The following is a 15,042-nucleotide window of genomic DNA, read 5'->3' on the forward strand; positions in this document are numbered from 1 at the left end:
CTCAAATATAGGCTACGAATGAACTGGACTCGGATATTGCGTGTGCGCTCTCGGACTGTGTCATATCATGTGCAATCGCGAATCTCTCCAAGTGGTTCTCACTGCAGACTCAAATGACGTCCAGCTCCAATCTCTCCATGCTCTTGAATTAAACGCTGTCAAAAGTTATGAAAAATCTAGTCTTTTTTTGCAAATTAAATTCAGTTTGAAATCAAGCTTCCTTGTGCTGTGTGTGAGCTATTGCAACAGTGAACGTTACCCTATTGTAAAGACAAATACACTGAGTGAGTAAATATTTCAGTTAGATTATTGTAATGGTTATTGATCAATGTTTAAATATGTAAACAAAAGCCTAAATTAAAATCTCACCGTATAAAGTGGACGTGTCTCTTCAGAAGACTTGAATTAAACTTTTCCATTCAAATAGATTACTGTTACAATGAGTGTTGTGTTTTTCAATGCTTGAAAATAATGATTGCCTTGACAAAATGGATGGACAAAAATGTATATATTAAAATATTTAGTATGTGGTAGTTTTCCCGATGGTATTAAAAATTATAGGCTAGGCCTACTGAATACTGACATATTTCAAGGTGTCACATTGAAGTTAGAAATTCCAGTATCATGACCAGTGTTGTGCAAGTTACTTCCAAACTGTAATACATTATACATTACTTGTTACTGTTATTAAAAAGTAATTATTTACCTTACAATATTACTGTTTCAGAATTGTAATGAGTTACATTACTCCTGTATTACTTTTGAGTTACTTTAACCAAAATAACTACATAAGTAGAACTTAACATTCTAAAATGACTAGGGCTGTAAAGATATGCGATATGAAACTGCAACACTCAGATTCATGAACCTGTGTCGGTGTGCGGTGTGAGAAGGCAAAATCACGACACACCCCACACGTCCAGATCCAAAGCTACCACATCTTTAAATTACTTTTAGTATTATTTGAAATTAACATTATAAAATACATAGACCTACACCACAAAACTAGTTGAGAATAAATTATTTAAAATTGGGCAATTCCAGCGTTATGGACGTGACATTTGCAGTAAAAACTTGAAATATAAATTCTCAGAAAATGCATTTAATACCAATATATTGAAACGTCTGTTTATACATCCATAGGCTACTCCCTTAATAAATGAGTCCAGACATTAGAAAAATATACACACATGCATTTTATATTTAATATGAGGGAAATAGCGTGACACAAAAAATCTTTAACTTTTAGGTAGGTTATAGCAAAAATTTTTTTAGTAATTCTGTGAATTACACTAAGCAAACCAAAAGTAGGCCTAATACTACCCACCGTATGAAGAAGGGTTGGCTCTCCACAGAACATAATATATTCATTTTATTTTATTTTATTTTTCGTGTTCGCATTTATGAGGAAAAAACGATGTTACGGTCGTGTCAGTTCTCCGTAACGGACGCGACCGCTCTGAAAGCGGCACTAAAGACTGCTTAAGCTTTCACAGAGACCTAAAATAGCACAAAGCCTTTCTTTAAAGTGAATTTCGTTTTGTATTAATTGTATCTTAATTTTAATCAATGATTCATCTACCAATTGCCTGGATTTAATAAGTAAGAAGTAAATATAAGTAGACAATAGATAACCAGGACACGGAGGCGCGGGCGTCTCATAAATGAACCGAAACTCAGCGTCTACTTGCCTCACTCACAGTCAGACATGTCTACTTTTAAACAGAACAATTCAAAACGAAAGAAAACGGACTGCTCTCTGGTTAGAAAGAAAACACAGAAGAGCAAACAGAGCAATGCGCATACGTCCATCCCGCGAATGTACAGTCTTCTTCTACCATATTCTCCCATTAACCGCTTTTCCACTGGCCAGCACGAGCACAGAGACCGAAATCATGATCGCGGCACTCCTGTAAAACCTGCTCTAAACACGCTTTTACTGGACTATGTCACACAATACAAAGGTACACCAGCAAGAGGGAGATGAATGAAATAAATCGCCTTACAAATATATCAGAAGCTGTCATTTAGTCATTATTTACAAACTTGGACACCACACGCACGGCTATTGACTGACCACGAACAGGTAATAACTTGCATTTTTCATTCGTTAATGTCTCGCGGTCTGGCTGTATTTTTTTTTTTTTTTTTATGTTTTTGAACAATTAAATTTTGGGCTAAAAGTGTGTTGTAACGCATGCGTTACTGAACATGTACCGAGTAAAATATTACTGAAAATTGATTAGTAATGCCCAGTGTTGTGCAAGTTACTTCCAAACTGTAATACGTTATACATTACTTGTTACTGTTATTAAAAAGTAATTCTTTACCTTACAATATTACTGTTTCAGAATTGTAATGCGTTACTTTACTCCTGTATTACTTTTGAGTTACTTTAACCAAAATAACTACAGAAGTAGAACTTAACATTCTAAAATGACTAGGGCTGTAAAGATATGCGATATATCTGAGTGTCGTGGTTTCATGAATCACGACACACCCCACACGTCCAGATCCAAAGCTACCACATCTTTAAATTACTATTAGTATTATTTGAAATTAACATTATAAAATACGTAGACCTACACCACAAAACTAGTTGAGAATAAATTATTTAAAATTGGGCAATTCCAGCGTTATGGACGTGACATTTGCAGTAAAAACTTGAAATATAAATTCTCAGAAAATGCATTTAATACCAATATATTGAAACGTCTGTTTATACATCCATAGGCTACTCCCTTAATAAAGGAGTCCAGACATTAGAAAAATATACACACATGCATTTTATATTTAATATGAGGGAAATAGCGTGACACAAAAAATCTTTAACTTTTAGGTAGGTTATAGCAAAATATTTTTTAGTAATTCTGTGAATTACACTAAGCAAACCAAAAGTAGGCCTAATACTACCCACCGGATGAAGAAGGGTTGGCTCTCCACAGAACATAATATATTCATTTTATTTTATTTTATTTTATTTTTCGTGTTCGCATTTATGAGGAAAAAACGATGTTACGGTCGTGTCAGTTCTCCGTAACGGACGCGACCGCTCTGAAAGCGGCACTAAAGACTGCTTAAGCTTTCACATAGACCTCAAACAGAAAGCACAAAGCCTTTCTTTAAAGTGAATTTCGTTTTGTATTAATTGTATCTTAATTTTAATCAATGATTCATCTACCAATTGCCTGGATTTAATAATTAAGAAGTAAATATAAGTAGACAAGAGATAACCAGGACACGGAGGCGCGGGCGTCTCATAAATGAACCGAAACTCAGCGTCTACTTGCCTCACAGTCAGACATGATTACTTTTAAACAGAACAATTCAAAACGAAAGAAAACGGACTGCTCTCTGGTTAGAAAGAAAACACAGAAGAACAAACAGAGTAATGCGCATACGTCCATCCTGCGAATGTACAGTCTTCTTCTACCATATTCTCCCATTAACCGCTTTTCCACTGGCCAGCGCGAGCACAGAGACCGAAATCATGATTTTTTGAACAATTAAATTTTGGGCTAAAATTGTGTACCGAGTAAAATATTACTGAAAATTGATTAGTAATGCCTTACACTACTGCGTTACAACAAAAAGTAATAAGTTACTGTAATACATTACTTTTGTAACGCATTACTCCCAACACTGGTAATGCCTTACACTACTGCGTTACAACAAAAAGTAATAAGTTACTGTAATACATTACTTTTGTAACGCATTACTCCCAACACTGATCATGACCACTAATGTCCTTCGACAATAAGGTAAAACGTGTTAAAAGTAGCTATTTTCTACATAAATCTATGATTTGGTTGAATATTTATTGGTAATACATTAACTATCGCCAGCTAAAAAGTAACTAGTAACTAGTACTCTGAGTAGTTTTTGAGAAGAGTAATTTGTACTTTTACTTAAGTACTTTTTTGACACCAGTACTTTTACTTGTAATTGAGTATTGTTTCAGCAATGTAACGGTACTTGTACTTGAGTACAAATTTTCAGTACTCTTTCTACCTCTGCTGAACATTAACCACGGCAATTTTGGAGTTAGCACCAACTGTCCAAAGTTGCAATTACGTTTATGCTAATAACTTTTGAAATGTAAGGGCTAGAAACAACATTTTTTCCCTTTGATTTCTTGACTCAAGACAATTTGATGACATCAAAAATACTTTTTCGAACTCGTCCTAGATGGTTTGTCCGATTTTCATCAAAAACTCACATCATCTTCAGACCATGCTGAATTGTCAATTGCACTGTTGGTATACTAAATTTATATACTTAAAAAGTCTGCGAAATTGGAGCAACTAATTTTGTACTAATGCACTTCATTTGTCCGGAAATAGTGCTGAGGTCCAACTAAAGGTATACTTAAGTATATTTGATTGTGCTAAGTGGAACTATTGCAAGAGACTTTAGGTACACTTTAAATATCTTGAATTTGAAGACTGATCTTACACAGTAATCATACTATACTTACTAATAGTGATATTTAACACATGTGACACATTTTAGGCTTAATATTAAAAAATGTGCGTTGTGCAATAAAGAAGTACTCCAAATAAATTTGAATTATGATATTTATATCAGTAAGTCTCAAGCGACATTTCAGTAAATATGTTAATGATTTTGTAGTAAACTTAGTATGAAATAAACATATATATATATATATATATATATATATATATATATATATATATATATATATATATATATATATATATATGTATGTTTATTTCATACTAAGTTTACTACAAAAGCACTATTTATTTATTTATTTTTTTCACTAGGGTCATCAGGACCATGCCCTGAAGACTTTTTTATATCAAGACTTTTTTACTGATAAAATTTATATCAGTAAGTCTCAAGCGACATTTCAGTAAATATGTTAATGATTTTGTAGTAAACTTAGTATGAAATAAACATATATATATATATATATATATATATATATATGTTTATGTCATACTAAGTTTACTACAAAAGCACTATTTTTTTTCATTTTTTTTTCCACTAGGGTCATCAGGACCATGCCCTGAAGACTGAAGGTATGGAACAGTGCCACTTTCTGGTCAAGATTTATAATAAAATAATAAAATAAAATGAAAACAGCTTTGACAAATTTTGCCTAGTTTAATTAAACTGATTTTGATGGATTCCTTGAGTTATCTTGAGAGCATTTATACCAAACATTCGTTTGAACTTGCTGTCTGCCATTTTGAATTTCTTTGAAAACCTTATTTTTCTAACTCTTCCTAGACCGTTGCTCTTATTTTTATTAACCAGAATTGGCTAAGATCATCTTTAGACCATGCTGGCAAAAAGTTATTAAAAGCTTTTTGATTGACAAAACTGTGGTGCCAAGCTGTCACTGCCCTTACGAAAAAGAAGTATACTTTAAGTTAATTTTATGAAGTATACTTAAGTAATGTTAAAGTATATGTTTAAGTATACTTTATGTAGTAAGTATACTAATATCAGTGTGTACTAGTAGAAAACTTAGAGTACTTAGAGTAAGAGTAGTAAACTTTAAGTACACAACTAGGTTTCTCATTTGAAATGTATCTGTACTACAAGTGAACTTATAAGTATATTACTAGTTTACTATTTTAATACAAGTAGTATTTTTTTTAGTTTATGAAAGTACACACTGAAGTGTACTCTTAGTAAAGTACTAGTTTAGTAGTTTAAACTGCAAGTATACTTGTAAGTTTTCTTTACGTGAACTTAACATTATACTTATAGTTTACTATTTATATATAATTTTTGCACTTGCAGTATACTACTATGTTCAAATGTAGATATTATTTTTTATACTTGAAAAATACCTTTAACTGTACTTTAATGTTACAAACATTTTATTAGCTTCATGCATCCTTTTTTATCAACACTTGAATGTCGGTAAGATATAAAAGGCAACATTTTAAACAAAAAAAGTTGAGAAAATCATTTTTTTTTTCAAAGACTACGCCTTGATCAGATTCAGAACGATGATCAAAACACAGATGGAGTAGATCGAGTCCAACACCCCCAAAGCTTCACAGTCGCTTTTTCTTCATGGGTTACGCTTCATTTCATTTGGTAATATTAAGCAGTTTTGATTTACACGCTGTTTAATGTTTGATGATCAGCGCCCCCTAACAGTAAAAACATGGATAGCTGGAAAATTCAGTCAGAAAAACCTAAAAAAATATATATATACTTTACCTTTCAGGTGTTGTTGTAGGTGGCCTTTGATGCAGAAAATAAAAAGTTTTTTTTTTTTTTTAAATGTTTATGTACCTTTTTAGAGAAATGTTGTAATATTGCAACATTGGGCTTAGTTGGGAGCATAATTTCGGTATTTGTACTCAAGTTGTCTGAACAACAATTCAGAACAATTAAGGGTTCATTTGCAGGTCTGATTGCTTACTTAGCCCCATAAAGGTATATATTAATAATATATTAATATAAGATTTTAATAAAAATCACACAGTCATTTTTTTATAAAGTCATTTATTTAACCCCCTGGGGTCGGCTATCGCGCCGTCGCGATAGGCTCGTTTTTTTCCGTATCAGTGCAAAAAAAATAAAAAAAAAAATAATTATCTTATATGCTTGTGTTATACATCAATCGATCCTGTTAAGTGTGTATTATTTTTGTGTATACTCACAATAAAAACAAAGTGTTGTGCTTTTCGCCAAATAAAGAAAAATAAACATGATGCGAGTTCTGCCTCCTCTCTGTCAGTCCATTTTGAAACGCGTACGAAAATGAACCATAACTCAGCGAATACTCAAGTCAAACAGACATACAGACACACAGGCATGAAGCTTGAATTCTCTTCTTTTAAATGAAGTAATTTTTATAAAAAACAAATATTCTCTGTTTATGTAATCTTTATGAAAAGAGCAAGATGCCAGTCGTTCTCATCTCAGCTAATTATTTTTAATGTGACTCCACCCACGGAGAGCGCACGCTATTCAAACGCAAATGACGAGGCGATCCTTGCAAACTGTGAACGCCCTCATATCAGCTCGAGAAAACACATCAAGCTTATACAGATCATTGTACTTGTTTACACCGTCTCGCAGCGCTGTGAGGAATAATAATAATAATGGAAAATGTACCTCAGAAGTGCTGGTATTTCGAGGAGCAGATGCAGCTGAGCTGAGGAATACTGTAGTAAATTTTTTTCATTCTCAATTGAATCGCGTTTCTGTGTGAATGAATGAACGGCAGAGATGCGCTGTTTACCACAGCTCGCACACTCGCGTTTCTGTGTGTGAATGAATGATCTGCTTTTAGCAAACTGTATTGCTATACTGAGATGAGTAAAAATCGACTGAAATATGTTGAAATAAAATGTATTTGTATAAGCAACGTATTAAACTGCAAATTAACATTTATATTCCTTATAATAAAAATGAAAGACCTATGTTAGAGACATATGAAAGACAACATTTCGTTGACTAGTTTTGGATAGATTACACATTTTTACTGTAAAATATCTGCCACCTCAAATAAGCTTTTGTTTGCCAATTTTTGCTAATATGTTAAATATAGTATGTTTTGTCAATGTAGGCTATGTTCAAAGTAATGAATCCTTAACATCCATTAGTCAAAAGTCTTATTGACACATATTTAGTATGTGTTTTGTGGCCTTATTTCAGAAACTTTAGTTTTTAGTTTTTTCAATAACCATGCATAACCATTATTCTCTCAAAAATACAAACATGTACATGCACGTTGCTCACATATTATGGTAGCCCTGTTTGTGCTAAATAGAGTGTAATTACACCTTTGCCATTAATATGTTTATAAGCAACTGAAAAAAGCACAAATGTCAGGGCATGTCAGAACATCTCAAGGACCCCAAAAAACCCTTAGACCCCAGAGGGTTAAAAAACAAACAAACTATTAAACAAGATAAAACTGGCTTTTTCTAGAATCTCCTTCATTCCCTTTTTCTTTTCATGACTGACTTTTATTGGTTGTGAAAGTCCCAAAAACAGTTCCTGCCCTCTGAAAAGCGAACCTCACACTTGCTGCATTGTGTGTTGGTGTATCCTTTATTGCAGTATTTGCAGCGTCCTCTCCCTGTCTTACGTGGGAAATGTGCAACTTGGTCCTTGCGTACATCCAGGGCCGTATTAAGACAGTGTGGTGCCCCTGGGCACTATACCTCAAAAGCCCAGGGGACATAATTAAGGTGATTTCTCAAATGTCATTTATTAACTTGTTCAACTACATACATGTAGGCATATGAGCAGTGAGCACTATATTCAAATGTCTCAATTCAAAATGTACATCAGTTCATTGACAGCGTCAATTCACGTTTGCCCAAAAATAATAATAAATCTATCAAGTTTTTTTACCTTTAGCAGAACGCTTCTTCCTTGATTTTGCGCAAGCAAAGGTGTCAACTACATCCCCAAAGTTCATTTCTTTGACCAAGTCCGATTCAATGGTAAGCAGGGAGAGTGCAGTCAATCGCTTCTGTGTCATTGTCGTCCTGAGCTCATTCTTCACTCGTTTCAATCGGGAGAACGACCTTTCACCTTCAGCATTTGTTACAGGCAGGGTTAGGAATATCCTGAGCGCAACAAAGACGCTTGGAAACGTGGTTTGGAGGCCATGTCTGTGTAGAAGCTGTTGCATTATTTTAGGAGATCGTGTTTTTTCTTCCTGGACGAAAGTCTTAAATTGGATGAGCTCTTCTCCAAAGTCTTTGTCCAGATCATCCGAATATTTGGAGGAGAGTGCAGCAGCGCATTTATGCACACTATCACAGTCTGTGTCGGTGTTAAACAAAACATTAAATAGTTTGTTCAATTCTGTGTATGCGCCAATGCGTTTGGCAAGACAAGACAGCAACTTGTCCAAGATGACATTGTAGGTTTCCACTTTGAATCGTCGGCTGCCATGCAGGCCTAGTAGAGCATCACTTTCTCCTGATTCATCTGGAAAAAATGTTCGTTTTTTGACTCTTTTGGTCTCCTCCTCATATAGGTGAGTAACTCCCTCAATATCTCGAGCGGCATTTTCGTACTTCTCAAACTGATCCCTCTGTGATGCCACATAAGAATGCAGTGACTCCAAAAGACGTTCTGCAAAGTCTAAAGTTATGTCATGCTTTTGCAAATTCTCAGTAGTGGCCTTGAACCTGGTTAGTATGCTATCCCAAACATTTGTCATAATCGCGGTCTCCAATTTATCAAGTTGAGCGCAGAGTGATCTGGCCTCACGTCTGGCGTCCCCCTTCTCCTCTGGATCGATGGAAAATCTGCCCAAAGCCTCTCTGATGGCCTTGTAGTTTTCCTTCAATGCCTTGGTCGAGTCCGCTCTGCATGTCCACCTGGTATTGGATAAGGGTTTTAGAGTCCTGATCACATCTGTGTTGTGGAAGATTTTATCCCAGCGGTGTGTGGACTTAGCACAAAACACATAGAGAGACTGGAGCAAGTCAAAGAAATTTCTTGCATGTGGACAACTGTCCTCTATGCTGTTCACCCCCACGAGATTGAGTGAATGTGCAGCACAGGGCACATAATGAATCAGGGGATTTCTTTTTTTAAGATGAGCCTGAAGGCCATTGTATTTACCGGACATGTTACTGGCGTTGTCGTAACTTTGGCCTCTGCAATTTGACAGGTCTAACTCAAGATCATTTATCATTTTCACGACACAATCAGCGAGGCTTTCTCCCGTGTGGCTATAAATAGGCTCGAAACGTCTCGGTTACGTATGTAACCTTAGTTCCCTGAATAGGGAACGAGACGCTGCGTCAAACGCTGTGGGAACGCCCCTGCGTGAGTGTAGACTTGGAATTTAGTCTTTCCCCTTATCATTAAATTCACAGGGCCGGACACCAGTTATCTTGCCAAGAAGAATTTTATTCTTATATGTCAGGAGAGAAACTTTCAGAAGATGTTACATTCATGCCAGGTCTATGCGTTCTCGTGTTTCTCTTCCCTCACATCTCTTAGTTTCTCTGAGGTTGTACAGTAAGGTTGAGCTTATATACATCACTGAGCGGATTCCTTTTATGGTAACAAACTATGTTACTTAGCTTTAAAAATGGAACGTATATGTCATGCGACACATGGCACAATTCACTTCCATATTAAGAACTATCTTTGTTGCTTACATCTGCATCAGTGGAAACATGTTACAGTACACACCCTTCTGTCTCCCTCTATCTCTGACATATGATCTTTACATGCATCCATGCTATCTATAGTCTCTCATACACTCAAACTCATGCACATAAAACTCCATATGATAATACAACTGATTATGAATATTAATAAAGAATAATAGTACAAATACATAATATTAAATAATAAAATAATATTAAAAGATGAAATTTTAGTCTTCAGTGAGTGCGTCATGAAGCACGTATGGAATCAGTCCAATGGCGAGACGGAACGTCATAGGCGGGTGACGTCATCGACCAGGAAACTATAAAGCACCCCAGAAAACACAAATGCGACAGCTTCTGATAGGCCTGAAGCAAGTAGATCACGGGCATGCCGGGAGTATGGCAGAACAACGCAGCGTCTCGTTCCCTATTCAGGGAACTAAGGTTACATACGTAACCGAGACGTTCCCTTTCAAGGGAACTCGAGCTGCGTCAAACGCTGTGGGAACGCTAATACCCACGTCGGGCTAATGCGCTAATACGCCAGTGTCCGTCGTGTGAAGTCAGAGCGCACAAACAGACGAAAGCATCTGCGCCCCAGGGGTGGAGCTGAAGTCCAGGTCATAAAACCTGACAAAGGTATGCGGCGAGGACCAGCCCGCCGCATCACAAACATCATGAAGAGAAACTCCTGACAAGAGAGCTTTAGAAGCAGCCATACTCCTAGTAGAATGAGCTCGCACAGCCAAAGGTGAAGGCTGACCAGCCGACTCGTAAGCAAGTGAGATGGCCTCAACCACCCACTTGCTCATCCTCTGTTTAGATGCTGGACACCCCCTACTGGGTGATCCAAAACAAACGAACAGTTGTTCTGATTTCCTCCACAGGGCAGCTCTGTGGACATACGCATCTAAGGCCCTAACTGGGCAGAGTAAATTAAGTTTCTCCTGGTCAGACGACGTAAATGGAGGAGGACAGAAGGCCTGTAGAACTATAGGTCTAGGAACATTAGTAGGAACCTTAGGAACATAGCCCGGCCTAGGATGAAGAAAAGCTTTCACCATCCCAGGCGAAAACTCCAGGCACGAGGGAGCAACCGAAAGTGCTTGAATGTCTCCAATCCTCTTGAGAGACGAAATAGCAAGAAGAAAAATAGTTTTAAGAGTGATGAATTTCTCAGAAACCTCTTCAATGGGCTCGAAGGGAGCCAGGGAGAGACCTTCCAATACAATGGCCAAATCCCAGGATGGCACCCTCGTGTGAACTGGCGGCCTCAGCCTCAAAGTACCACGAAGGAAACGTGTTATCAGTGGGTGTCTCCCCAAAGAGACTCCACCGAAAGGGACATGGTAAGCAGCTAGTGCCGCCACCTTTAGTGTGGAGGGGGATAGCCCTGTGGAGAAACGCTCCTGCAGAAACTCCAGCACTGCACCCACTGGGCAGTTAACTGGGTCCAGCTGGTGTTCTCCACACCAAGAAGTGAAAAGGTTCCACTTCAAGGCATATAACCTCCTTGTGGATGGAGCTCTGGAGTGAAGAATGGTCTCAACAACCTCGGTTGAGAGACCAGCACCTATGAGCTGGACCCCCTCAGAGGCCAGGCCCACAGATTCCACAGTTCTGGGCGGGGGTGAAGGATCGACCCACTCGCCTGCGAGAGAAGGTCTCCCCTGATCGGAATCTCCAGAGGAGAGCCGTCGAGGAGAGACACCAGGTCGGCAAACCACACTCGGGCCTCCATTCCCCGGGCCTCGGCCCCTGCCTCGACAGGATGTCTGCCCCCTGATTCAAATACCCTGGGATATAAATCGCCCTCAATGAAAGAAGCTTCCCCTGGGACCATAGAAGGATCTGGCGAGCCAGCTTGTATAACGGGCGCGAATGCAGACCCCCCTGATGATTTATATAGGAGACCACCGATGTGTTGTCGGACCGAACAAGAACATGATGGCCTCTCAGGTCTGGGAGGAAATATTTCAGAGTCTGAAACACCGCCAACATTTCTAGACAATTTATGTGCCACGAAAGATGATGGTCCTGCCACAGACCCCGGGCTGGACGACCACTCATGATCGCCCCCCAACCTGTGAGGGAAGCATCTGTCGTTAGCGTTACACGACGACAAAGAGCTCCCAACACAGGTCCTTGGGACAGAAACCAAGGTTCTCTCCACATGACCAGAGCACGGAGGCAGCGCCGCGTGACCTTGATCATGCGGAGTGGGTTCCCCCTCGGGGAAAACCCCTTGGTCTTGAGCCACCACTGTAAAGGTCTCATGTACAAGGTCTCATGCAAGGTATAACGTTGGACGCTGCTGCCATCAGACCCAGCAGTCTCTGAAACAGTTTTACAGTGAGCGACTGGCCTAGCTTCACCTGCTTCACGGCTGAGAGAATCGATGCGATGCGAGCAGGAGACAGGCGTGCTTGCATCACTACCGAATCCCATAACACCCCCAGAAAAGAGGTCCTCTGAGCTGGAGATAACACACTTTTCTTGGCATTCAGCCTCAACCCCAATCTCTTGATGTGAGCGAGGACGACATCTCGATGCCGAACCGCTTGCTGCTCCGAATGAGCTAAAATCAACCAATCGTCAATATAGTTTAAAACACGAATGCCCTGGAGTCGCAGCGGGACCAGCGCTGCGTCCATGCACTTCGTGAATGTGCGGGGAGATAAAGCTAGACCGAACGGAAGAACACGGTATTGGTACGCTTCGCCCCCGAAAGCGAACCTCAGGAACTTCCTGTGTTGTGGAAGGATGGAGACATGGAAATACGCGTCCTTTAGATCTATCGTGACAAACCAGTCCTCGGATCTGATTTGTGACACGATTTGCTTGAGAGTGAGCATTTTGAACTTGAGCTTCGCTACAGAACGATTTAACAGGCGCAGATCTAAAATTGGACGCAACCCCCCATCCTTCTTCGGAACGATGAAATATCGGCTGTAATAACCCGACTCCCTGCTGGAAGGAGGAACCCGTTCTATAGCCTCCTTTTGCAGGAGCGTTTTCACCTCCTGTTCCATTACCAGAGCCTGCTCGGTGCCCACCACGGTGGACAGGACCCCGCTGAATCGAGGTGGACGAGATCTGAACTGGATAGCATACCCTTTCTCTATCGATTGCAGGACCCACTGAGATACTCTTGGAAGGCTTTTCCACTCTGCCAGAAAATCTACTAAGGGTACCAGCCTCTCGAGGCTGGCCTCTGGAATATTTTGAGCAGCAAACGCAGCGCCCTGTAACGGCGCACCGGCAGGGAACGACTGGTTTAACTGAGCCAGAGGCGTCAGGACTTCTTCTTGGACGAAGCCTTCTTGGCCATAATAACCGTCCTCAGATCGGTTTTACCACCAGAAGACTTCGTCTGAGAGTGCCGCGTCTGTTCCCACTGTTTGACAGGGGGGGTACGAGACGCGACACTCTGTTTTTGTTGCGCCCTATGGGAGGAGCTTGTCGACGGCCGGGACTGCCCCCGCCCAGCAGCCCCAGGTACATGAATTTTGAGTGGGAGGTATTTCTGAAACGCTGCTGATTGCTTCTTCTCTTCTTGAAATTTATCAATGACCGAATTCACCGCATCACCGAATAACCCAGAATGAGATAGTGGAGCATTTCTTTCTCTTTCATACCGGAAAGACTCAACCATAAATGTCTCTCTGCGGCCACCAAAGCTGCCATAGAGCGGCCCATTAGTTTGGCCGACTCCTTAGTGGCACGCAGAGATAAATCAGCAGCCTGACGTAATTCACGAATAACATCAGTACTAACCTCCTCACTCTCGCTCACATCTTTCAATAAATCTGCCTGATACACTTGTAATATAGACATAGTATGCAGGCATGATGTGGCCTGACCTGCCGCCGAATAAGCTTTGCCCACCAAAGCCGATGTATTTCTGAGTGGCTTGGAGGGCAAGGTCGGTGCCTTCAAAGAGGATGCTGCTTCAGCAGAAAGATGGCTAGCTAGCGCTTCTTCAGCCTTAGGCATCGCCCCATAACCATGTAATTTAGCCCCCGCAATATTAGAATAAGTGGAGGTCTGAGGGCTAAAAATACGGTACGAAACCGGTTTCTTCCACGACTTCGACACCTCGGTGTGGAGGTCGGGAAAAAACGGTAGGCACCGGCGTGGAGGTTGAACACGGGAGGGCAGAAATCTCTCATCCAGTTTGCTTCTCACAACAGACTCCTGCCTAACAGATGGCAATTCAATGCTTAGTTTAGACACAGCGCGAGTGAGAACCTCCATAAGCTCCTCATGTTCAGGGGAATGAGGTGACGAGTCCTCAGTATCCCCTGTCTCAATACTGACAACATCCAGCTCCTCAGAACTGGATAGTTGCAATATTGGTGCCTCAGCCTGGGGGCAAGAAACCGCAGCGCGTGCTTCCACCTGAATTTAGGCACTGGAACTGGCAGGTAAAGGCTGAGATAGGGCAGAGCCCGTCTCAAACCCCGCTGACAGATCCATCTGCGATCCCCACGTCAAGCGCCGCCGCTCTGCCTCGGCAGAAGCGGGACCCGAGCCGCGGGGAGCGCGAACCGAACCACTTTCCTCGAAAAGTAGTCGGCGGGAGCGGAGCGTTCTAAGGGGCAAACGCTCGCAATGCTCGCAGTCAGCCCCCTCGAGAGCTGACTGGGCATGCTGAACTCCCAAACAAACAACACATAGATCGTGTGTATCCCCACCAGTGAGGAAACGAGGACAAGGGGGAACACACTTTCTATACTGCTGTTCGCTCGCCATAATATATATATATATATATATATATGCTTTTTTTGTAGTGAAAACTCTTGCTTAGTGAAACACTAAATGACAGACAAAAACACTTGGACAATATTCACACACAGAGCGCTTGCTGAAGGCACAGAAGCTGTCACATTTGTGTTTTCTGGGGTGCTTTATAGTTTCC

The sequence above is a fragment of the Abramis brama genome (genome assembly GCF_963993115.1).
Source record: "Abramis brama genome assembly, chromosome: 12".
Classification (NCBI taxonomy): Eukaryota; Metazoa; Chordata; class Actinopteri; order Cypriniformes; family Leuciscidae; genus Abramis; species Abramis brama.